This window comes from Nanorana parkeri, unplaced genomic scaffold (assembly GCF_000935625.1).
Source record: "Nanorana parkeri isolate BGI_ZX_2015 unplaced genomic scaffold, ASM93562v1 scaffold216, whole genome shotgun sequence".
NCBI classification, from domain to species: Eukaryota; Metazoa; Chordata; class Amphibia; order Anura; family Dicroglossidae; genus Nanorana; species Nanorana parkeri.
The window spans coordinates 307,735-331,301 of record NW_017306484.1 but is presented as its reverse complement, the minus strand read 5'-3'; the positions used below and the strand labels follow the sequence as shown (position 1 = coordinate 331,301).

General features: G+C 44.5%; 1 protein-coding gene across 1 annotated transcript in view; it reads left to right on the top strand.

Moving 5' to 3' along the window:
• The window catches only part of CDH13 (cadherin 13), a 557,182-nt gene that overhangs the window by 495,220 nt on the left and 38,395 nt on the right, over positions 1-23,567 (top strand). The window lies entirely within an intron of this gene.

The window sequence follows — 23,567 nt, the reverse complement described above, 5'->3', positions numbered from 1 at the left end:
GCACGCTAACAAGGGTAGTTGGCTTCTGCATCATCCGGCTCTGACTGTCATCCTGTCAAGCCCACAGGGTGCCTGAGCCCATCTTTAAGCACCAGTGCTGTCACATAGGCAGGCAGAGAGTCACATGATCTCACATACCGGGAAGTACCATGTATTTTCCTTGGGAACAACAAGGTAGCAAAGCAAAGAAGAGCATGTGCAGCTGGGGAGGGGGAATTAAAACAAACCTGGTGCTTCACTATGTATGCATTAACCACAGGTTGACTTCTCCATTTTTTACACGCTTTCTGCATTGTATTCCCATTACTGTGTTTTATACAGACACAAATCGATTTCTCCTGGACTGGCTCTTTGGGAGGGGTTGGGTAGGCTCATCACTGAGATTTGTCTATAACATCAGCCGCCTGTATTCCTGGATCTAATGATGGTTTAGGACAAGCCGTTTTCACTGAAAGCGACCTCCCGCTTGCCTATTATTTCATAATATGCTCAGTTTGATTTGCCCCAGTTTCTGGCAATCTCACTTTAACTATAGAAACCGGTGTTTGTGTAATTATTCCGCTCGCTGAAAGCCGTAAGCACAAAAACACAAATTCTCCAATTCGAAAATCAACGGCTTTTCCAATGAAACACTAGCGATGTTTTAACTGCTGCAGCGCTGGAAAGCATTGGGGACCGCGGTCCTGAAATGGTTCACAGACACACTGCAGCGGAATGCTTGATTTTTTTCACTTCTTCGGGAATTTTTATATCCATCTTAATCCTTAGAGAGGGATCGGAGGAAGCAGGCGGCTCCAAGCTACGCTTTCCTCTTCCGACAATATACTTTCTTCTCCAGATTGGCGTGGGCCCATTTTCTGCATCCTACCCGCTCAGCCCTGGCAGTGGAACTTGACTGGCCTGCACAGAGTCCTGACCTCAACCCCATAGAACACCTTTGGGATGAATTAGAGCGGAGACTGCGAGCCCGGCCTTCTAGTCCAACATCAGTACCGGACCTCACAAATGGTCAAACATTCACATAGACACACTCCTAAACCCTTACTTTATCCAAACTAATACAAAAAAAGTTTTGGCATCACTTCTTCTTTAAGCTGGGCGAGGGAAGATCAGGACCTGGTGCCAATCTGGTGTCCTGCTTTTAAATGTGCTATTATTACAGAACATGTGGATAGGAGTAAATAGCAGAGAGATGACCCTGCTCCCTGTTTCTGTATTATCCTTTTTCTGCTCCCTGGCTGTCCAATCACAGGATGGGGGCGGGGTGACCAGGCTGTATTGTTAACTGCAGTAAAGAAAAGTAAGGTCAAAAGGCAGGGCTGTGTTAATCTTAGGTTTGGATGCACAGCAATTGAAATCCTTTGGCAAGTGTGACATTTCCCTTTTATGCATTTAACCTTTAATAAACAGTGGAGCCACCCTGAATCTTTATTTTTTAATCCATTCCGGACGGTAATGGAAGCTGCGACAGACTGCGTATGATCAATTTATTGACTGTCCTTTAGTAAATCAGGTCTGTAGCATTTTGTGTGTTGTATAATGTTACCCATTTATGTTTTTTTAGTTTTGCTATTGGTGGATATCATGATATGTCACCCAATTGGCCTTACAATAACACCGCCCCATGCTGAAATCTACCAGCAACCCCCATCTTAGTTCTAAAAGCTTCAGATTGATTCGCCGAGCACACATAAGAGGAAATGACTAATAATGAAGGTGCAGTACATGATGGCTGGAAGAATAATGGATTCCTTCCTATAATATACATGAGAGTGATCCATTATTATAGCAGACGGCCTCATCTTATCCTCTCCTCTCGTCCAGTTCCTTTTGTGCCTTCCTTTGTTGCTCCTAAGCGCATTGCTGTATCATGTGACCGCGATCTTTCATCCACCCGGCCGTAGTATATTCTAGGAGAGGCAGGCAGGCTCCCTACGTCTTTCCTATTTAGACTCCACTACAGTCTGTGCACTTGTTAGACTTGTCAGCGGTAAATGCCAACTGCACACCGAGAAGAGATATACAGGGGATCACTGCAGCTGCCCACAGCGATAAGGATTGCTCTGTAGTTATGCGGTATTCCATCCATCCACGGCGAATGTCGGCTGCCTGGGGAGTAAACGCGAATGGGGATCGCTCTGCAGCCATCCGCTGTGATAGGGAAGGTGTGATGACTGATTACAAGGAGCGATACCCCGCGCAGAAACTACAGAGGTGACAAATATCCTCTGATGCAATGAAAAATATACATCAATATTTGGGATTGGCATTAGCAGGTTAGAGCACGCCATGAGCATTGTAACTGGCAGCGCTTGGGTTTTGTGTTCAGTTCACTCCTAACCTACATAGAATTCCATTGCTTGTGTAGATGGGAGGCTTTTCTTTCCTCCGATGATACAAAAGGCACATTAGTTGTTTTCCACCGGCAGTGTTCCTATGTGCTAATTCAATAGGAACACTGTTCTGTAAATGCCTGTGGGGCGGAGCTATTCTGAATTAATTATATATATATTGTGGCAGTGCATGGCTATGCCACGGTGTAGTATGGCAACTTAGGCGGCCAGGACTCTCAGCCACAGGGGCTGAGAGGTTCCACAACGTGAATACCTTTGGAGAGGAGGAACTGGCTGTTCTGGACTTATTAGAAAGATTTGTTTTGTCTGGTGATGGGTGCCAGACAGAACAGGAACAGGAAGAGAAGTCCCTTCTATGGGGTCATGGACAGAATATAAAATCTCACTTTAAAATGGGGATCAAGACAGCAGTCAAATCAGTAATGAGGTTTATGTAAAAAAAAAAAAAGACCATCGGGGTTATTCACAAAAGGGTTTGGAGAATGCAGGGGAAGTGAACAATTTAGGACAAAATAGCCAATTTGGAAAAAAATCTCCAATTCAGCTCACTTTTCAGTTCAGCGATGTTGTCCTAGATTGTTCACTTCTCCTGCCGTCTCCAAACCCTTTTGTGAATAACCCTGTAAAAATTAGACATGTGCGATTCAAGTACTCGCCCAAACACTTGGTATCGGCACCAATACCAATTGTAGTAGTATTGGTGCATCCCTACCAGTCACCCTGCACAAGTTGATAGAGCAGCGGTGAACGGTCTTTATTTAAAGTGCACTAAGGGGCTCAGGGAAGGTGCACTTCTAAAACCGGGCCATAGCTGAAACCAGATAACTCTTCCGCACTCTGACCAGAGCTAAGTAACGTTGGGATGTAATGAGATAACTCAGATTCAGGCTCTTCAATAGCCAACACCACTGGTGCTGTCCAAGGTGCTGAAATCGTTCCAGGTTCCCGACTCTTCTCTGCAGCCTTTCCCCCCGCGTAGACCATACCTGATGCATGCAGACAGAACTTTGACTGACGCTGCCATTTATTTACATTGAAAAGCTTGTTTTACTGTATACATTCTCTGAATACATTACGAGGGAGACACATCACCATATCTACTGTTGAGTGGCACGCGCTGTCTCCCGAGCCGCATACTGATCATCCATTTATATAATGTACAAATGCACTCCACCACTCAGCATGATTGAGCCGACTGATAGACGCTGACTTTGAAATCCTTGTGGATGTCACGCCAGCAGTTCTTATCACTTAAAATGAAGACTGGCCCTTTAAGGTATGTCACCCATCAGTCAGTTTGCTGCAACGTTGGAACGTGTTTAATATACTTCTCCGAAAAAGGGATTACAAACGGTGTCTCTAAGATTGGAGGACTACACGTCCATTAAAGCTGAACTCCGGGTAGATGCAATTAGTTCAATTATTATAACACTCCGGTTCCCTTTCAGTCTTGCACAGTTGTACCGACTCCTCTCCTGGACTGAAATTGTTTATTCTGTTTTCACTGCACACTTTGAGCTTCCCACAATATACATTAGAAGCTGCAGCAAGTCAGATAGAGCCCGCCTCATTTCCTGGCTGGATGGCATCCAACATCATCTGACTGTCCGTGCCCCTTTCATTCATTGGGTTTCAGTCCTTTCAATCATAGGGTTTCAGCATCACATGTTGACATTACCTAAAGGCAGATTGCAACCTGCCTAAGATGGAACGTTCCTCCAGTGACATCCACTCATCGACATCTTGACATTTGCATAATTCTGCCCAGAAGCCAGCCCACTGTCTGCGTCAGTCAGATAGAGCCCGCCTCATTGGGCCCTCAGCCCTGATGCAAGCAGCGGGCTGACTATTGGGAGGGGTTATGCAAATATCAAAACGCATAACTCCACACAATATTTATCTATTTGCCTGGAGTTCAGCTTTAAATATATGGCCAGCATTACCCCCAATGCAAGCAATGCTGTTTTAGACCATAACCGCCTCCAGCCAGCACAAGCCAGGCACCGAGGATTGAAAGCTCCAAACAATTTTTAGCTGTCCGGAATATGGATACACACCGTTAAAAAATATTAGTTCCGTTATAATTAGCCTGTTGATATAAAAAAAAAGGTGCCTGATGAGTCGGGGACAGTTTTTAGCACCAATAATTATGCTCATGTTTAATTAAGATCTACGCTTATTCATACGGCTTTCCATATTGGGCCGCTCTTAATTTCCCAGGGTGAGTGGCTTTATTAAAGATAGCCCTATCACTTCCGTCTGACAGAGACTTAGAGACGCTAATTAAAATTTCAGAGGTGGTGGAAGAAGACCAATATTAAACTCTTAAATCTGCCCCTATATAGTCTAGCAGATTTCCAATTAATAAATCAAAACCGGGAGAGAAAATGGGAGCCTAGCTCTATGGGAGAACTTCAAAAGAGGAAAGGAGGAGGAAAGAGATTTCTTAGTAGTAGAAGTTCTACTACTTCTACTACTACTACTACTACTACTACTTCTACTACTACTACTAATAATAATAATAATATACTATTAAAGCTTTTTCTCTTTCTGCACTGAAGAGCAAGGCGGGAGTGGAGCAAAGCTGTTGGAGTGGTAAGGTAAGTATTTTAAAAAAGATGTCAAGGGGGGCGGGGTGTTTGCAGAGGACAACAGCAGCTAGTAGCAGTCAGCAGCCGTTGCCAAGGCTGAATAGGGGCCCGACACTGGGGGAAGGGTGTGTTGGGGCTGAGGACAGCAGCAGTCAGCAGGTACAGACTTATAGCCAGTGTGGCTGAACTGTGGTCGATTAGGAGGGAGGGGCTGCTCAGAGGGCAGGGGGAGATAATAGGTGGGGACTTGTAAAATGTTGATTGTCGTATAATGTATTGCTGGGATTTGTAGTCCTCTATAGCCGGTGCCATGCATTGTTATATTATGTATTGCTGGGATTTGTAGTCATCTATAGCTGGTGGCATTATTCTGCATTGTTGTATAATGTATTGCTGGGATTTGTATTCCTCTATACAGTGGCGGAACTACCGCGGTCACAGCTGCGACCGGGGGCCTGGCGTTCCACCATTTGGAGGACCAGACAGGAGGAAGAAGGACCCGGTAACTGCCAGTTAGCGGGTCCCCTTTCTTCAGTCTGGAGCCCTCCATCCTTTACACTGCGCCCATGACGGGAAGCCCAGGCCTGAAACTATATAAGGGGCCCCAAAATTTCTGATGGTTGCCCTGGCTCTGCCGCTGTGCTGTCATAGTCTTGCAATGCATCATGGGACTTGTAGTCCCACAACAGCTGGGAGTGCCGAGCTTGCCTATCCTTGCACTACACTAAACCTTTAATACAAACCTTCTAATTATTATTATTATATGGCAAGATTTTGCTTATGAATTCTGTGTGTCAGCGGGTGTGTTGGGAGGTTCAGTATGTTATAGTATACTACATGGAATATAAATAATATATACTGTATACCCTTCTGCATCATTAGATACAATGTCATGTTGATACTCCATAGAATACAAATAACATATTGATGTTTCTGCAACATGTCAAATGACATAAGGTTTATTCTTCACATGTCATTAGAGAAGGGGGGTGGAGAAGGTAGCCGGGACAGTCTGGCTGTGCTTTATTAATGGTATTTGTATGAGGCCGTGACACTCTAGTTGTGTCTTATTAATGAGCGTTGTATGTTGTTGGGACAGACTGGCTGTGCTGAAGATTTGCTGCAGCTGGAACCGCAGTTTACTGTGGGAAATAATTGTAGAGCAGACATATTGCATTGACACAGTGCCAACTGTGGTGTGATGACATTGAGTTCTTGGAAGAGTTCTGTGATACAACATGGAGAAGAGTTTTGTGTGAGCAGTGCGAGCGTCTTCCAATCTTGTCTGTGTAACCTTTATCTCAGGTTTGCGGTAACTTTTATTGCAGATGGTTTGAATATTAGAACTATTATTTCAAGGAGAACTGTCTGCTTTTGTTTAGCTATTAATGAATATGATCGGCTTATACAGTATATGGGTGTGATTGGCTTATATATGAATGTGCTCAGCTTATATATGAATGTCATCATGTTATATATATGAATGTGATTGGTTTATATATGAATGCCATCATGTCATATATGAATATAATAAGCTCATATATGAATGTGATCAGTTTAAATTGAATGTGATCGGCTTATATATAGATGTAATCATGTTATATATACTGTATTAATGTGTTTGGTTTATACAGTATATGAATGTGATCAGCCCTTATATGAATGTGCTTGGCTTATATATGAATGTGATCATGTTATAAATATTAATGTGATTGGCTTATACTGTATATATGAATGTGATTGGTTTATATACGCATGAAATCTGCTTATATATGAATGTGATCGGCTTATATGTGAATGTGGTTGGCTTATATATGAATGTGATCGGCTTATATATGAATGTGATCGGCTTATATGTGAATGTGATCGGCTTATATGTGAATGTGATCGGCTTATATATGAATGTGATCGGCTTATATATGAATGTGATCAGCTTATATATGAATGTGATCAGGTTATTATTATTATTATTACATCAGGCCTGCCTCCTCTATATCTAATCACTGCATAAAAGTGGAAGAAACCACCAGATCTGTGCAATAATACGGTGTGAAACTTTTCCTCTCTGCCGGAACTTCCTGCAATAAAGACCGCTCACTGCTGCTCTCTCTCCTTGTGCAGGGTGACTAATCTTGTCTCCGCCCCCTCCTGTAATAAAGACCAGTCACTGCTCCTCTCTCTCCTTGTGTAGGGTGACTGGTCGTGTCTCCGCCCCCTCCTGTAGTTTTCCTGTAGTGGGTGAAGCCTTCTGGGTTCCTCCCGCAGCTCTGCTCTCTGCACAGGCTATGTGCAGCATAACTATGATGTCACTACTTCTATAACAAGGTGATACCTGGGCTTGCAAATGCACTGGGTGCACACAAAGAGGATTTCTATCCTTTATGGCTATTAAGGAATAGAGTTAAATAAAAGGTTTTAGTGCCTGGAGTTCAGCTTTAAGTCATTCTGTATGAGAAGGCCCCTCACTGATGCTACCTGGACGGGGGTTTTGCACCACTTTGTGTGATAACTTTATGCAATAGTAATAGCCTTGTCCTATGTATATGGCTTTCATTGGTGATGTCACCCTCTTGCCTATGATGAGGCGTTATGTTCTATCTGCGTTGTCTTATCGTGACTAGCAAGCCTTCCATAACAAACTTATTGAAAGAGAAATCTCCTTGAGATGAGCAATCACATCAGGCTCTTATATGAAGAGGTAATACATAAAGTGACACGCGGAGGGTAGTGGATATAAGACTGAGTGCCTTTAGTTTAATAGTACCCTTTGTTAAGCGGAAATGACAAGTCTTATTAGCGGGATTATTTCAGCGGCCTCGGCGTCATTAATCAGCGTTGACCTCAACTTGTCAGTCACGGCATGGATTTCCGATCAGATATCTGTCAGGGCTCCCGCATTACGTCTTCACTTGGCCGTCCCGTCTCCGATAGCGGTTTTGACGCCGCTGACGGCGTGTCATATTCCCGAGATGGATCGTCCGTGGGCTTTATCAGCACAGATAATTCATGAATACTAATGGCTCGGATAGATAAGCGACACTTATTGTCAAGGCCGAAAATTCTTCTATCTCTTCCAGCCATTCTTTCCAGAAGTCAAAAATAGACAGAATTATTCAAATGATCATCAGGGAAGTTTAATACATCTTTATCTTCCGGGAGAGGAACCTGTAATTCCTCTATTGTAATATCAAATGGATTTTGTGTCCGCTGAAAGGGATATTACCGCTATGGTGTATTGGTCTGAAGGACAGCCCGGCGATTGTCCAGAGCCGGTCCGTATGACCTGTCCGTCAAAGGGGGCCTATGGGCCATTGTCTGCCTCCTGTTCATCACTAAGTGCTCACTTCACTCAGCAAGGGATGATCATAGTAAGGCCTACTTAACCCAAGACCACCAGTACAAATATGAAGGTTGTCCTATATGTGAGTTTTTCATTTCCTCTTCTGGCCAACCATCTCTAAGACCCCTAATGTCACCTAGGGACCTCCAAAGAAGCTGATGAAACACAGATCTGCGTCATCAGCTTCTTCTCTGGCTATGATAGCCAGAGAAATGACACTTGAATGCGGACGTGATGTAATACACACCACATCCGCATTCAGAGAATGGAACTATGCTGATCTCCCTCCGATCTGCCTGCCGAGGCGATCCCGGGCCCGAGAGAGGGGACAGCGAAGTCCGGGATAGAAGGTAATGGCGGTGGAGGGGGCGCGCACACTGCAGGACAGCACATACAAGCGATTGGACGGCTAGAGAGCCTCCAATCGCTTGTATGTGTAACAGTTGTTACCGGCTGTTTATACCTGTCAGTGAGTTCTGCTTGTACGCGTGGTAGGGGGCACGCACGAGCAGAAAAAAAAGCTGTATGTTTACGGTGCCCCACTGGAAGGAGCTTGCCGTCTGTCTGTTTATTTACAACGGGCGGACGGCAAGTGGTTAAGGGCAAAATGGGACAACCCCATCCCAAGTACAAAAAAATTATGCTTCATATGGGTTACCTGAGCTTGGTCACCAGACCAGACACAGGTTACCCTTTAAATGCTAACAGCAACATACTAAAATATTAAGCTAAACTCCGGGCACACATCTAGATATACGTATGAAATACTGTACATATAAATGAGCTGATTAACCTGCCGAAGGATTTACAATTCTGTCCATCCAGTCCTAAGTCCACAACTCATCACATACCTGGCTGGCAGGAGAGAAGACCTGATTCCATTTTGCTGCAGCTTAGTAGCCCTTAAAGATCCCTCACCCTGTGAATGGACAGTGAAAGCAAAAGCAGCACACTGGTGAGCTCATCTCTTGGTCATGCTGTATTCTTCTCCTATCAGCATGCATTATGAAACCGATGCAAGCAGACCATCTATGGGCGGGTATGCTGCCATATATTACATTTTTGTTCTTGGGATTTAAAATGCTTTATACTAGCTCTATAAGTCCCAATGTTTTTTCCTCCCTTTGACCAGGGTCTGAGCTGCTAGGACGCAGGCAGGCATGCCAGAACAACCTATGATGCCATGTGGTTGACATCCTCATAGCATTCAAGTGTGCAGGCCATACAGCATTATTGGTAGCTAAGGGTCTAGCTAGTCCCACAGTGTCATAGACTGTTATAGTGTGCCTGCCTCTTTCCCAGCTACTAATGACGCTTTTCCGGCCATACAGCGTCATTGGTAGCTAAGGGTCTGGCCAGCCCCACAGTGTCATAGGCTGTTATGGTGCATTTGCCACTGTCCGAGCTACCAATGACACTTTTCAGGACATGCATTGTCATTGGTAGCTAAGGGTCGGGCTAGACCCACGGTGTCATAGGCTGTTATAGTGTGCCTGCCTCTGTTCTATCTACCAATTATGCTTTACGGGCCATACAACATCACTGGTAGCTAAGGGTCTGGCTAGCCCCACAGTGTCAGAGGTTGTTATAGTGTGCCTGCCTCTGTCTCAGTTACCAGTGACACTGTGTGGCTCAGTCAACAGTCAAAGAGAGGAAAAAGCATTGGGACGTGTAGGGCTAGGTCAAAGTGTTTTGAGTCCCAAGAACAAAAATGTCATATATTGCAGCATATCCACCCTTAGATGGGCTGCCTGTATTGGTTTAATAATGCATGCTGATAGGAGAAGAGTACAGAATGATAAGAGATAAGCTGTGTGGGTGGCACATCATCATTGGTTTGCTAGAACACAGGTGGCCTTGGGTTCGGTGCTCATGGACATCACGGAACATCCGAGCGAACCGAACCCATGCCAGTTTGCTCATCACTTTCTAAAAGTAGGGTTTTGCTTTACACCATAAAAAAAGCAATCAAACAAATGTCCACAATGGTTTCCAGTGGGTGTCGTTGGAGTTTAAAGGTAATGACATTCTCACACCTATCCTTGTTCGCACTCCATATGTGTGAGATGAACTGGTGGCCGGGAACACGGACCTGTAAACTCCCACTGTCCCCAGAGATCTCCCAGCAAGTCTTTACCTGCAAACATGACTCCATCTGCCTCCCCCGTGTGTCCTTTCTGACAGGATGGTGAGATCGGAGGCCCGGAGTTATAATTGATTTCCAAAACCTGTGGGGACTGGTCGCACCTCTGTGCTAGGTGTTATAGAACTGCCAGTCATGTTATTCAATATGCTGGAGCACAGAGTGGGAACTTGTCAAATAATGTCAGCAATGTGAGATATGAAATCACAGAATGAAAAAATAAAATTACAATCTAATTCACCAACATTATAACAGTATTGTTTTACAGAATGTTCACTTTTATGGGTCCTGAGTAAAAGTTTCTTCTCATTCAAGTGAAGCTATGAGAACTTAACCAGTTCAGCTCTCATCCCTGCATGGTCCCTATGGACCAGAGCAATTAATACTGTTTTGCTATGGGCCCATAGATTCAGCAATATCATAAGATGACAAAGTAATACAAATATGCTTTATAATCTAAAAAAAAAAAAGTAAGAATAATAAAATATACTAATGTATATATATGTTTGAGGCCAATTATTGGCCGGATATGTGGGAGAAGCCCCGCACATTTAAACCCCTCTTGTTCCCCCACTCACCCGTCGGGACGATCGAGACATCCCACCCTCCCGTACCCCTTCCATCAGTATTACTCTCAGTATGCCCCCTTTGCTGCTGGTGTGCATGTGGCTGTCTCTTCTGTATGAGTACATTTATGGTTCACATTAAAGCCCAACTCCAGCCATAGCTTTCTATTTAATTTTGGATATATTGGTAAAGTCTTTGATCCACTGTCACATTTTATTACCATTGGTGTCACTGATGGAAAGATTTTCCCTCATTCCCAGTCAGGACAGAATGGGAAATCTCTTGAACTGGGGAAACAGGCAAAAATATTTTTTTGCGGAAGGGATGGAAATGTTCACACCTGCACCCCCATTTCCCGTATAGGGACAGGAAGTGAAAAAAAAAATCTCCCCAGTGGGGCCACTGACAGATATAAAAATCCAACATACATTTTAACTATTCCCCACTATGTATCAAAAAATAAAAAAAAAGATTTGTCTGGAGTTGGACTATGGTAGACCTAGATAAACCTCAACCCTGTCTCCTGTTAACAGAGAATGTCTTGCCCCTGTGGAGACCGATCACAGTGGTGACCATTACACACCCCCAGCTCCATGACCAACATTTGTCACATGTGACCGAGCTGTACTGCTAGTGTGCGGGATAAGCTGCAGCATGCATCCATCTTTCACCCCTCTTCATTCTGTAGGCGCAGAGGCATGCGGTTTATTTCGCACACTGCGTTTAATTAACCAGTTCCCGGGGATACACATTTGCAGTTTCATTTCCTTTGAAGTGATCTCCCGCCAGGTAGTGTTCAGCGATTCAAAGAAACAGATTTACGAGGTGGGAATGTTGTCCTACATTGAAGCACATCGCTGGCTGGCTCGCTCTTCACAGACTGTTTCATGTGTATTTGTGCTCGGCGACGCACGACTCGCTTCCTGACGCAACAATAACACAATGTTCATTTCAGGGCAGCCCCATTGTGGGTAATTAAAAAGGAACTTTATTGTGGTTTCAAAAGTAATAATACCTTCTTCAAATATGGTGTATATGGCAAATATTCTAACAGGTCATGGTAGAAGGTCCTATAGGGCAATGAGCGACCATATGTAATGTTTTTAATCATTAACCAGCAAACTTGAAGAGTTTAGTCATTTCAACAACAACATTCTAATAAGATTCTATGGGCCTTTAACAACTCCAAAGGAGGTACAACCCATCAGCGTCCATCAATCCAATAAACTGTGACATGGCAGTAAAAGCCGCCTTTGCATAGACATCCAAAAACCCCAAGACTGCTGCTTGGAACTACAAATTCAATCATGCTTCTGTCTCTGGGAGTCATGTCTATGGCTGTCATTGTCTCACAGTGCCTCATGGGACTTGTAGATCCAAAAAAAGCTGGAGTGCTGAGGTTGCCTACCCCTGCTCTATAGTATTCCCCTTCACTCCTCCCCCCAGAAGCTACATCAAAGGTTATGTAGGGAGGGTTGGAGGAGCTGGGCCAGCTTATAACTAATCCAACCACACCGAAGGACCTGTAAGCTGCTATATATTAAATTTTTGTTCTTGGGGTTCTGTTTAAATCCAAATAAGTCAGTTTAAGTCCATTTAAAACTACATGCCCATCTAAAACTCGCTCACAGGGTGACACTGTTGACTGTGGAGCAAGCATGGTTGTCTGTTAAAGAGAGAGAGAGAGATCTGTCTCTCTCTCTCTCTCTATATATAGTGATAGGTCCGCTCCTATCAAGGTTCAAGGATGGGGGCAGATAAATCCTTGATCAGGAATTAATGCTTTTGTCAGCCATGATCAAGAACTCGGGAGCTTAGAATATAACTTGCTCTCCCAGAAACAGCAAAACAACTTTCTTCTCCCCTTTTAATTTATTCTGTGCAGCTTATTTAAATGGCATGTAAATTTGGGAAACAGGCTGAGTACGGAGCCAGGATAAGTGTCAGGCACCACATTCAACACTGCATCTGTCATGTTTGTAGCAATCCGCTTTTGTGATCACAATGAATACAACGCAGGTAAATCGGGCTGAATTTTCGCGTACATGTTATGCAAGGATAACTTCCAAGCATGCAAACATCTCTTTATTGCTTATGAGTTCTTTGTATGGCTGTGCATCCCTGCCGAATGATCTCGCCGCAAGCCAAGGAAACAAGTTCAGATCGTTGCTATTACTTGTACAAGTATTTTGCCTGATTTTAACTATTCATTTATAAATAAGCAGAAATGTTATCAACAACTTCCTTTCCCAGAGTCTCCCCTCTATATTCCTGTTACCCAGTAGGCTGCAGCCTCAGACCAAGGCTTTCCATATAATGGGGCAGCCTTAGGTGGTTCGTTGCTTCAGGTGGCATCTCATTGGGTCACGTGGTGGAGGGGGCGACAGGATATGGCACACATGGCCCTCAGCGGCCTGAGCACCCTAGGCTGGTAAGATCTTTTAGCAACTTGTGATGCTCTGGCCGGCATTCTGCTCAGCTCACTGATGTCAGTGGTTGCCAGGAGCTGAGCGGGACGCTCTGGTTGGCGTCCCACCCAGCTCCTGGCAACCAGTTACATCAATGAGCAGGGTGGGATGCCGGCCAGGTTGTCACAAGTAGCGTGCAACACCTACCTCACCCCGGTAACCTGCATCGCCGACACCACGACCCACCACCCAATAGAAACGCGCTAATCATCGCGTTATGGGGCGTTTTTTATTGTGTTTCAGCACTGAAACCGCGCTGAACCGCTGCCGCCCTGGTGTGAATGGGGCATGAGGCTAGATTCACACCTGGGCGACTCCTGCCCAAGTGGCAATCGTGCACAAAACCGTCACGGAGTCGCCTACCGCAGCCGATCGCTCTGGCGGTGCCATTATTTTCTGTCTCAATATTTTTATATTAAGAGTAAGTAAGAGAAATGGTGTACAATGCTTCAATACAGTAAATGGATGCAGCAATTCTGAGGTCACTTGCAAGTGACTACTTGTCAAATAATTAGACGATTAGACATTCTTAGGTTAGGGAGGTTGCACAGTCTTAATCATGCTTTATGACTACAGCAGGTGTAACATGTGTGTACTAAGACTAGACTACCCTCCCCACCAGTTCAATGTGGGAAACATAATTAACCAAGAGTGGGGTAAGGTCCCCAAAGAGCATATAACATGAAAAGTGGGGATAGAAAAGTCCTAAGAGTGATAGTAACGACTGGTGTACCTACATCACTCGAAAGGGAGAGAGGGGGTTGGGGGGAGGGGGGGTTCCATAGTTTGTTACCACCGTTCATCTCCATGAGTAGGGTGCCATTATTTTCTAATGGCACCCTAGTCGCTCTGGGCGGATCGCACAGTTTCCCACCACGATTTCGCGTGGATGTAACTCCATTGAAATCAATGGGGCCGCGCAGCAACCGCTGTGTGCACTGGCACGCGATTGCGTGGTCCCGGGACTCAGGTCCCAGGTGTCACGCAGATCTAGCCTGAGAAGTGCCATTCAGCCCTCACTGGAGTGCATGTAGAATGGTAGTAGCTGCATAGAAGCTGCAGGAGATCAGCAATCACAAAGGGAAAAAAAAAGGTGGAAACAGAATTTAATAAAAAAGAAAGGCAATTATTACAATACGCAGGGTTTACATTTACTATATTTTACTCTACTATCCATGTTATTTATAGAATAATATTACACTGAATATATAAATATAATTTAATTTATAATGGATCCTGTCTATGCATTACAATACATCAGTTCTGGAATGTTTGCGTTGCATGAAAACATTATAGTTTTAACCGACATTCCATTGTAATGCCTCGATGTGGAGTTTTTTGTTTTCCTACGTTGTCTAAATAGCATTCTGCAGTCTGTCTGCACTGAATAGTGGATTGGTAACGCTGTGGAATGTTGGGAGATCCCAGCATGCCTTGCGGGGTGGGCTTGCTGAGCGCCGTGTCAGCCGTCTTGCTGGGTGTGCTGCCTGACTGTTTGTTGTAACAGTTAAACTATCTGATCTCTTGCTGATCCTGACAATGAAAATGGATGTGACTCTTTGTGTACAGAGCCGGGTGGCTGGCAGCACAGGGGAAGCCTGAATAACTGTAAAGAAAAGTGGAAAATTGTTAAATAGCATAGAAGAGAGAAGTTCAGGGATGGGAACAAGCTGGAACGCATGAACTTTGTTACCGATACCCATACATTCGATGTTGCAAATGTTCCGGAGAGTTTATACCAAAACTAGCTTTGAAGAGTACCGGTACTCAACTGACATATACAACAAACTACCCATCCGGGATCAAAGAAGAACTCCGGGCAGTAAAAAACGTAACCCCTGCAGTGAGGCCACCTCTGCACTCCAAGGGTCAAGTGCTCGTTATTGTCTAGGGTCTAAAATAATAGAGAAATACTCACCCGAATTTATGGGGTTATTCACAAAGCTGCCGATGGATCCAGCTGTAGCTTCGGCTGATACTTTGGCTAGCTTCGGTTGCGGGAGCCCTTCGGTTCAGACGAACCGAGGAGCTGCTGTACGGGCGATTCACTATAACCCTACAGCACCCAAAGGCAGCTGACCGGATCAGCCGAGCCGAAGAGTACGTCGAAGCAGGGCAAGTGTGATGCCACGGCTGGCTCCACCCAGTTGTAATGACTGATCTGCGTCTCCAAATGACCTGGGCACGCTGAACTGTCATTAAACAATAACAACTGGGCGCAGGCGGCCGTGACGTCAGCCGATCCAGATGTTGGATCGAACATGCTCCAAAGTGCAGCCAAAGGCAACCGTTGTTCCGCTCACTTCACTACGGTTCGTTTATTCACTCGGCTGCCTTCGGTAGCTTTGTGAATAACCTCGTTAGGATCGGCCTGACTGCTAGACCCGTCCCCACAGCCTCTCTCTCCCCAAGATTTCTAGCAAGATGTTTGAACTTATCAAACAGATATAACAGAAAGCTTCCCATTTATATTTTGGTTTTAGATCTACCTTAAGCACAGCAAATATCTCTCCATTTTCCATTCCATTTCCAGATGTGTTCAGAACTTAACAATAAAATGGAGCAAATATGGGACCCAGACCACCTCAGAATGCCCAAGGTGTTGAGGAAATCTATATGGTTTTGCCATTTAGAGAGTGGCCGTATTTATTCATACTTGTCCTGTCTGTCAATAGGCTTATCAAGGCTTTTTCAACGTAATGTGACCATTTAAAAGACTCTTGACTTGGGTGCCGTCGTTTCAGAAGTCTACCAATTACTAGAGCAGAATGCCTTGGGGCCAAGGCAGGATTGAAACTACATTAACTCTGCAGCTAAGTCACGTTTCTTCCTTTTGAAGTGTTCCGTAGCCCCAGCAATTTCCACAGCTTATATTTGTATCCATTTAATAATCCATGAAGAGAATGCGCTATTGGTGTCTGTAAGGCCAAGACAGAGAGCAGGATTCTGGGTTGTTATTATTATTCTATACATACACTTTATTTCTTTGCTTTTGGAGATATATACTTGCGGTGACAGACACAGTCAACAAAGGACTCCCAAAAATATTTTGAACATAGTAGATGTGGGAAGTTCTGGGAACTGAAATAAAGAAGTGTTGGTGGAAGATTGGCAATGTGCGGCTGTCTTTTTGGGTTGCATTTGCTGTGGAGTACGGACGGCTCTCTGCTGGCCAGCACCTGCAACAAACCGAAGCAGTGGAACTGTGGAAGGAGTGGTGGAGGTCTCTCTTTGCAAGTTCATTAACTCATGTCAGTCTTCTCCAGGGGTGACAACCCACACATCCGACTGTCCAAGGTGCTTGATCATACAGTCAGAGATATAAATTGATCTTCAGGTGGAAGAAGGTGGGCAGGAAGAGCATCTAGAAATATGGAAGGTAGAGCTCACTGCTGGATCATCCAAGGCATATGAGGATCAGGGACGTGTGGTCAGGTGAGGCCGAGCCTCACCTAGAATTATGGAGGAAAAAGCTGCCAGCTTCAAGTCTGAAGCTGACAGCTTTTTCTCCATTCAGATCGGCATCAAACAGGTTACACAGCAGGGAAATCCTCCCGCGGTGTAACCTGTCACGGATGAAGCACTGCCTGTTAATTACAGGCAGCTTTGTATCCGGCTTTTGACAGGTAGTTAGTGAGGGACAGGGAGGCTCCTCCCTTCCTCCTTCACACTAGCTTGGGGACGGGTCGGAGTGGGGCTTCATCCAACGGGGTGGGGCTTCATCCGACGGGAGGAGGCGCTTCGGCCAATGGGGATGTGGCCTCGCCCAGCGCGGTTTCATCTGGCGGGGGCGGGGTTTTGGCCGGCAGGGACGGGGAATGCCTCACCCGGAATATGAGGTACCGCACATCACTGATGCGGATACAGGAGCTGACTCACCCAGCAGGCTTCTGTTCTAACTATTAGTGATGCACAGATACCGTTTTTTCGGTAACGAGTACAAATACTGATATTTATATTGCGGTACTTCCGGTAGCATGGAGCGTGTCATTATCCACTGCCCGGATTCCTGATTGGCCGAGAAGCCGGCTCCATGCTGTTTTGCTGGCTCGATGCTGATTGACCAGAAAGCCAGCTTCCCAGCCAATCAGCATGGAGCCGGCTTCCCAGCCAATCCGGGAGGCGGGCCATTACCCACTGCCCGGCTCCCTGATTGGCTGGAAAGCCGGCACCATGCTGTTTTGCCGGCTCCATGTTGATTGGCCAGGAAGCCAGCTTCCCAGATGGAGGAGAGGGAAGCAGAGGAGTGGCTTGCCTTGCTATGCCTGTGCAAGGAGGATAGAAGGATAGAGGAGATAGAAGCGAGGGGGTGTGAGGCGAGCGCCTTGCTTTGCTGTGCATGTGTGTTCATGGAGACACGCACAGCTTACTAGAACACACAAGGGTGGCACTTTAGGACCCTGCAAGGGTAAAGGGCCAACCTAAAACATATCAGGACCAATGCTCAGGGGAGCAGCTGATTCTGCCTGAAGCTAAAACTTGTAAACATCAAGGAGCAACATCCATTGTAAGTGATTGCATCAGCATTTTAAATAGCTTAATAACATTTTCACTTTAATATCACTTTAAATGATTAAACTAGAAGAAGGAGATAAGGAGGTAAGGGAAAGCACAAAATAACACCAGTTCTTTCAGGCTGTTGCAAGCTGCTGCAACCATCATATACTGTCCTTCCATTTCCTGTAATGTACAAACCATATCTGCGAACACCACGGATTTTCATCTTACTGACCTGTAAAGAGCAAAGGAGACAACATCTGAATGTATCTGCCAGCTGCTGCCTCAGTAAGTGCTTCCCCACAGCTTTCCTTCTGATTCCTGTTCATATTACCTGCTGTCCTACTGAATCTCTATTGATCCAACCAGCGCATGTAATTTTCTAGCTCTCGTTTCCACCCCACAGAAAATGCTCTCCCTCAGAGCGTGCAAAGCTTGGCTTCCAGATCTGGGAACATCAGATAGAAAAACAGCGTTCCGTTCCCTTGTAAGCTTTGTATAAAATATTGCTGTGCATTTTCTGGATTTATGATATATCGCTTGTCCCTGCAGTCTGGAAACATTACTAGCACAACGTTGTGGCCTCTGGCTGCCTATCCTAACATTGTTGTCTGGATCCCCGATAAATGTATCCTTTCTTTTTGTATTGGCGGGCACTGTCCCCAGGACAGAAATGATGGGAAACCCCAAAAAGTTCTTCAGTTGTCACCGGAACAGGTATACAGGGGGAATTTTCCAATGGGGACACCTGTGCTGGTCACAACAGTGTAAGAAGCTCAGACCAGGCACAGATCTGCGGCTAACATTTACATTACAATGTAGAACAGCGGTCGCCAACTGGTGGTCTGCGAGAAAATTTTGTTGGTCCCCGGGCCCCTCTGATGCCATGCAGGCTGGGACGTCATTGAAGCGGCACGGAGGCTCCGGGGCTGCCTCTCACTGACTCAAGCAGCGGCTGTCACAAGGAATGCGCGGCTCTCAGTACAGTGCGGGCTCTGCAGGAGGCGGGGCATCTCGTCAGTACCCGAACTGAGCAGGCTGCGGGACATAGAAAAAGTGGGGAGAAGCCAGGTAATAGTGGCTCCGTGTGGGGAAAGGGGAGGCATGGGGTGGTTGGGGGCAGTGCTGAAGCTAGAGGGGGCATGTGCCCCGGGCGCCGCCGGCAGGGCCAGTGGCAGATTCGATAGGGGGGAAACAATTAATATTATTACTGGGCAGGGGCGAGCAGCACCACTCTCTCAACCAGCACTGCCACTCCTGCAGGCACACCCGCACCTATGTATGTATGTGTATATATACTGTATGTATATATAGATATATTCTCATATTTTTTCTTTCCACATATATACATATATTCTCATGTGTGTATGTGTGTGTGTGTATAAGATGTATATATATATATACATATGAATTTAGTGGTCCATGAGGTCCGAAAGGTTGGCGACCGATGATGTAGAACAAATATAGGTTTATAGTGTGCAAAGCTGTGACATCCTTGTGACAAACCACAACTTTCAAGTTGTGACACTCATCTTCAACATAGGCACAATATATTAATGACTTGCGTATGTCAAGTGTAGATCACAAGTGCACCACAAAAAATGCTGAATCAGCGATAGTTTATTGGGCTCACTGACTAATGCTTAATAAACTTCCAGGGTGGGTGTAGTTTGGTATCATGTTTTTTTCCACCTTTTTATTAGGTGCTGTTTTTGTGCTATATAACAGTTTTTTGTGCTGGGGCTTATTGTAGTCACACACAACAAGTCAAATACACAACAAGCCATACACTGCAAAGCAACACCCATCTTATTGGCCAGGCCTCTAGGCATTTGGCATTTTTCTTCCCGATGCTTTTAAGGCATCCCTCCTAACTATGCATGCATGCCTTGATGTCTTCTTCTTTAAATCTGCTTATTGTACCTATTGTTCCAAAAGACTGTGAGGGCGTGCTAAAAATGGGGCGTGGTTTTGTAGGTTTGGCTACAAAAGGGAGGGGCGAGGAGTTTGTGCTTAAAAGTGGCCACGGTCAGTAAGGTGTCCCTGTTTCATTTTGGAAGCAGCATACAGATAGCTGTAGGTGCGTGCTATGAAGTCTAAGAGATAGGATATTAATAGAAAGCTAGCCACAGGTTTACTTCGAGAGCCTGTCAGGTTAGCCACGTGATCCGGGGCCTACATAACTATGCTTACTTTCAATTGGCATTGGCCCTCATTCATTGGTATTAGCTCTCATTCATTGGTATTGACCCTCATTCATTGGCATTGGCCCTCATTCATCATTGGCCCTCATTCATTGGTATTAGCTCTCATTCATTGGTATTGACCCTCATTCATTGGCATTGGCCCTCATTCATTGGCATTGGCCCTCATTCATTGGCATTGGCCCTCATTCATAGGTACTGGCCCTCATACATTGATATTGGCCCTTATATATTGAAATCTTCCTCATTAATTGATATTGGCCCTCTTTTATTGGTATTGGCCCTCATACATTGGTATTGGCCCTCATGCATTGGTATTGGCTATCATTCATTGGCATTGGCCATCATTTATTGGTATTGGCCCTCATACATTGGTATTGGCCCTCATGCATTGGTATTGGCCATCATTTATTGGCATTGACTATCATTTATTGGCATTGGCCATCATTTATTGGTATTGGTCCTCATGCATTGGTATTGACCCTTGTTTTACACCAAATTTAAGGAATTTCCCCTGTAGCGGGTACAATTTTATGCACACTGACAAGCAAGCAGTATCAAGGTTGCCAGACTTTCCATCAGCGAACCCCATGAATAAATTGTGGTCTGGAAATGACAAAAGTTAGAAAGCATTGGCCTAAGGAATACTAGGAATATGTTAATAACAACTGGATTTACTATTGAACAATGAATGGAAAGTTGCTTCATTGAAAAACACTCGGTGTAGCAAAAGCATGAGTGAATAAATGCTAAATTCTCTTTTTATAAACGCGATTAATCATCCAATGGACTTCAGACGAAAGTAGAATATTGTATTCCTTGCCAACTTTTTCAGCATTGAAAGTCTTTCAATTTGTGTCATATAGGGAGACAGTTGGTTGCTGTATTACTCCTTCCTATTTGTACTTTTCCTAAACCTTCCCATTATAATATCATTTCTACTACAAGTGGGCTTGAGGTTCGAATTTATTCACTGTTAAAGGACAAAAATCAACTCTGCGGTAGCTGTTTGAACGAGGTATGCTCTTCACCGGCTCCTGATAGCAAAACACACCAGCAGACTATAAATTCTAAAACAATGGGGACATGTCTCTCTCTCCTTTTTTTTTTTTTCTATTGAAAATGATTTCCAGCCATGCGTTTCTATTTCAGCTGCCCTGCAAATAATGGCTGCTATCGGTAAAGATCTGCCTTTGGTCCTCGCTGATAAGGATAACTAGTTGTTTCATCTGCCGCTCCAGTATATTTTTACTTTATTTTGCAAGAGGTGCTCTCCAAACAAGTCATACAGGCACAGAATTGTGTTTTGGAACAATCCTTTCATCTGCTGTTGCTCGGATGGGCCGGGCGACAAGTAATCTTTCTCAATTGAGTATATTTAGCGTTATTGTACAGGCATCATGTACGGATCCGCTCATGAACATCATGTACAGGTACACTCTGGTGGAGGATGTGAACTATTGGTGGCACTTTTTTCTGTCCCATCCCTTAGCTTCCCATTCTCACTCAGCCCCACCCACTTGAAACATAGCATATTTGCCTACAAACGTCAGGTGGTCATAATAAACTGGCCACTCAGTGTATATATATATATATATACAAATGGGTCAAGGACTCTATCTCTGTACCTCCAGCGGCATTGGTTGAGTGGTCCTTCCTGGACTAAGCAGTGTTGATATCAGTTTGGTTTGGATTGGATCTTCCAGGTTGACGATTCCCAACGTTATTTAATCTAATTCTTCTGAGCCCAGGCTGCCATGGACCCACTCCTGGCAACATCATGGCAACCTGGGCTCAGAAGAGCTAGGTTGAGATACGTTGGCCATCATCAACTTGGAAGACTGGTGACATCCAGTGGCAGAGAGAAAGCACTGCAGGAGAAAGGTTGGGATTGAAGTTGATTTTTTTACTTTAGCTAGACTATTACATTTTCATGGAACTCGGCTTTAACCTTTTTACGATTTCAGACCTTTAACGAAGTGCCCAGTATGCCCCCATATCTCTTTCAGACTGAAGAAAACATTGTCCTTTTAGGTACCGGTATGAGTATAGGGACAAAAGAGCTGTAAGAAAATCATAAGGATTTTACGAAATGTATTTATATAAAAATAGAAAATTACAACTACACAAGCTAGCTACAACTATGTAGATGTATTGCTGTTCTTTTTGTAATTTATGTGTTTTGCAATTAATACACGGAATTGAGATCCAGTTACTGACATAGTTACTTGCATGTCAGCTGACACATCAAGTCAACTTTTCAGATTCTGTAATGTAGAGGATCCTGTTTCAATTTTTTTAAATTAAGCAGAGATCCAATCTCATCAACCGGCTCCCATACCTCAGGGGAGTATGGATATTCTTAGTTAAAGACCATCCCTGGGCAATAATTAGATGAAAGATCACATGAACCCCCTCCAAATGGCAGTTAATGAGAAATCACATTAGCCGCTCCAGGTAGTAGTTGACGAGAAATTAAATGAGGCGCTGTAAGTGGTAGTTGATGAGAAATCATTAAAGGAACCTCCAGAGATAGTAGTCAATGAGAAAACACACAACGCAGTGTAGGTGCTAAGTGATGATTACATGAAGTGGGAGTAAACAAGATCACATGACCTGTCCAAGTAACAGTTGAAGGGACTATGTAACCCACTCTATTTTGCAGCTGTATGGTCACGTGACACTTCAAGTGACAGTTCATTGAGATCACTTCCTATTCAATTCATTACTTCTACTGCTGTAGGTCTGCAGTCAAAGGTGGTGGCAGTCATCAAAGTCTGAATGCCTAGTAAACCAGAGCCACTGGCGGAACTACCAGGGTCGCAGCGGTCGCACTTGCGTTACTATAACCACAATCATGAATGAACAGGATGTGATGTAGATTACTTCCCATTCATTTATAATTGTGGATATAGTAACCATACTCTGTCCTCAATTATCTACACTCAGCGATCACTTATCAGTGACTGCTTGTACCCCGCTCTCCCCTCTGACACACAAAAACCCCCCCTTCAAACCGGTTTTAAAAAAAAAGGGGTCAAAATCATGTTTTCATGGTTTCTTGCACCGGGGCCCTGAGGTTTCTAGTTACGCCTCTGACCAGAGCTAACATTATTTGTATTTTGTCGCCAGTTACTTCCATAAAAATAAGTTTTCCTACTCGTATCCTCCATTGTTCTTTTGTTCCAAGCGGTAAAAGAGCAGCGCACAGAAAATATTTAATTTAAGAGCGGTTAATTAGCATTCTGCAATTCTTCCCGTCATTTTTTTTTCATACAATATAATTACTTCAAATTTACAATGTGTCTATATAAAGACAAGGAGGCGGGATAACACAAAACGGTGACAGTAAGGGGTAGATTTTAATATAACCTCCATACTTCATCACTCATAATTAGTGGCG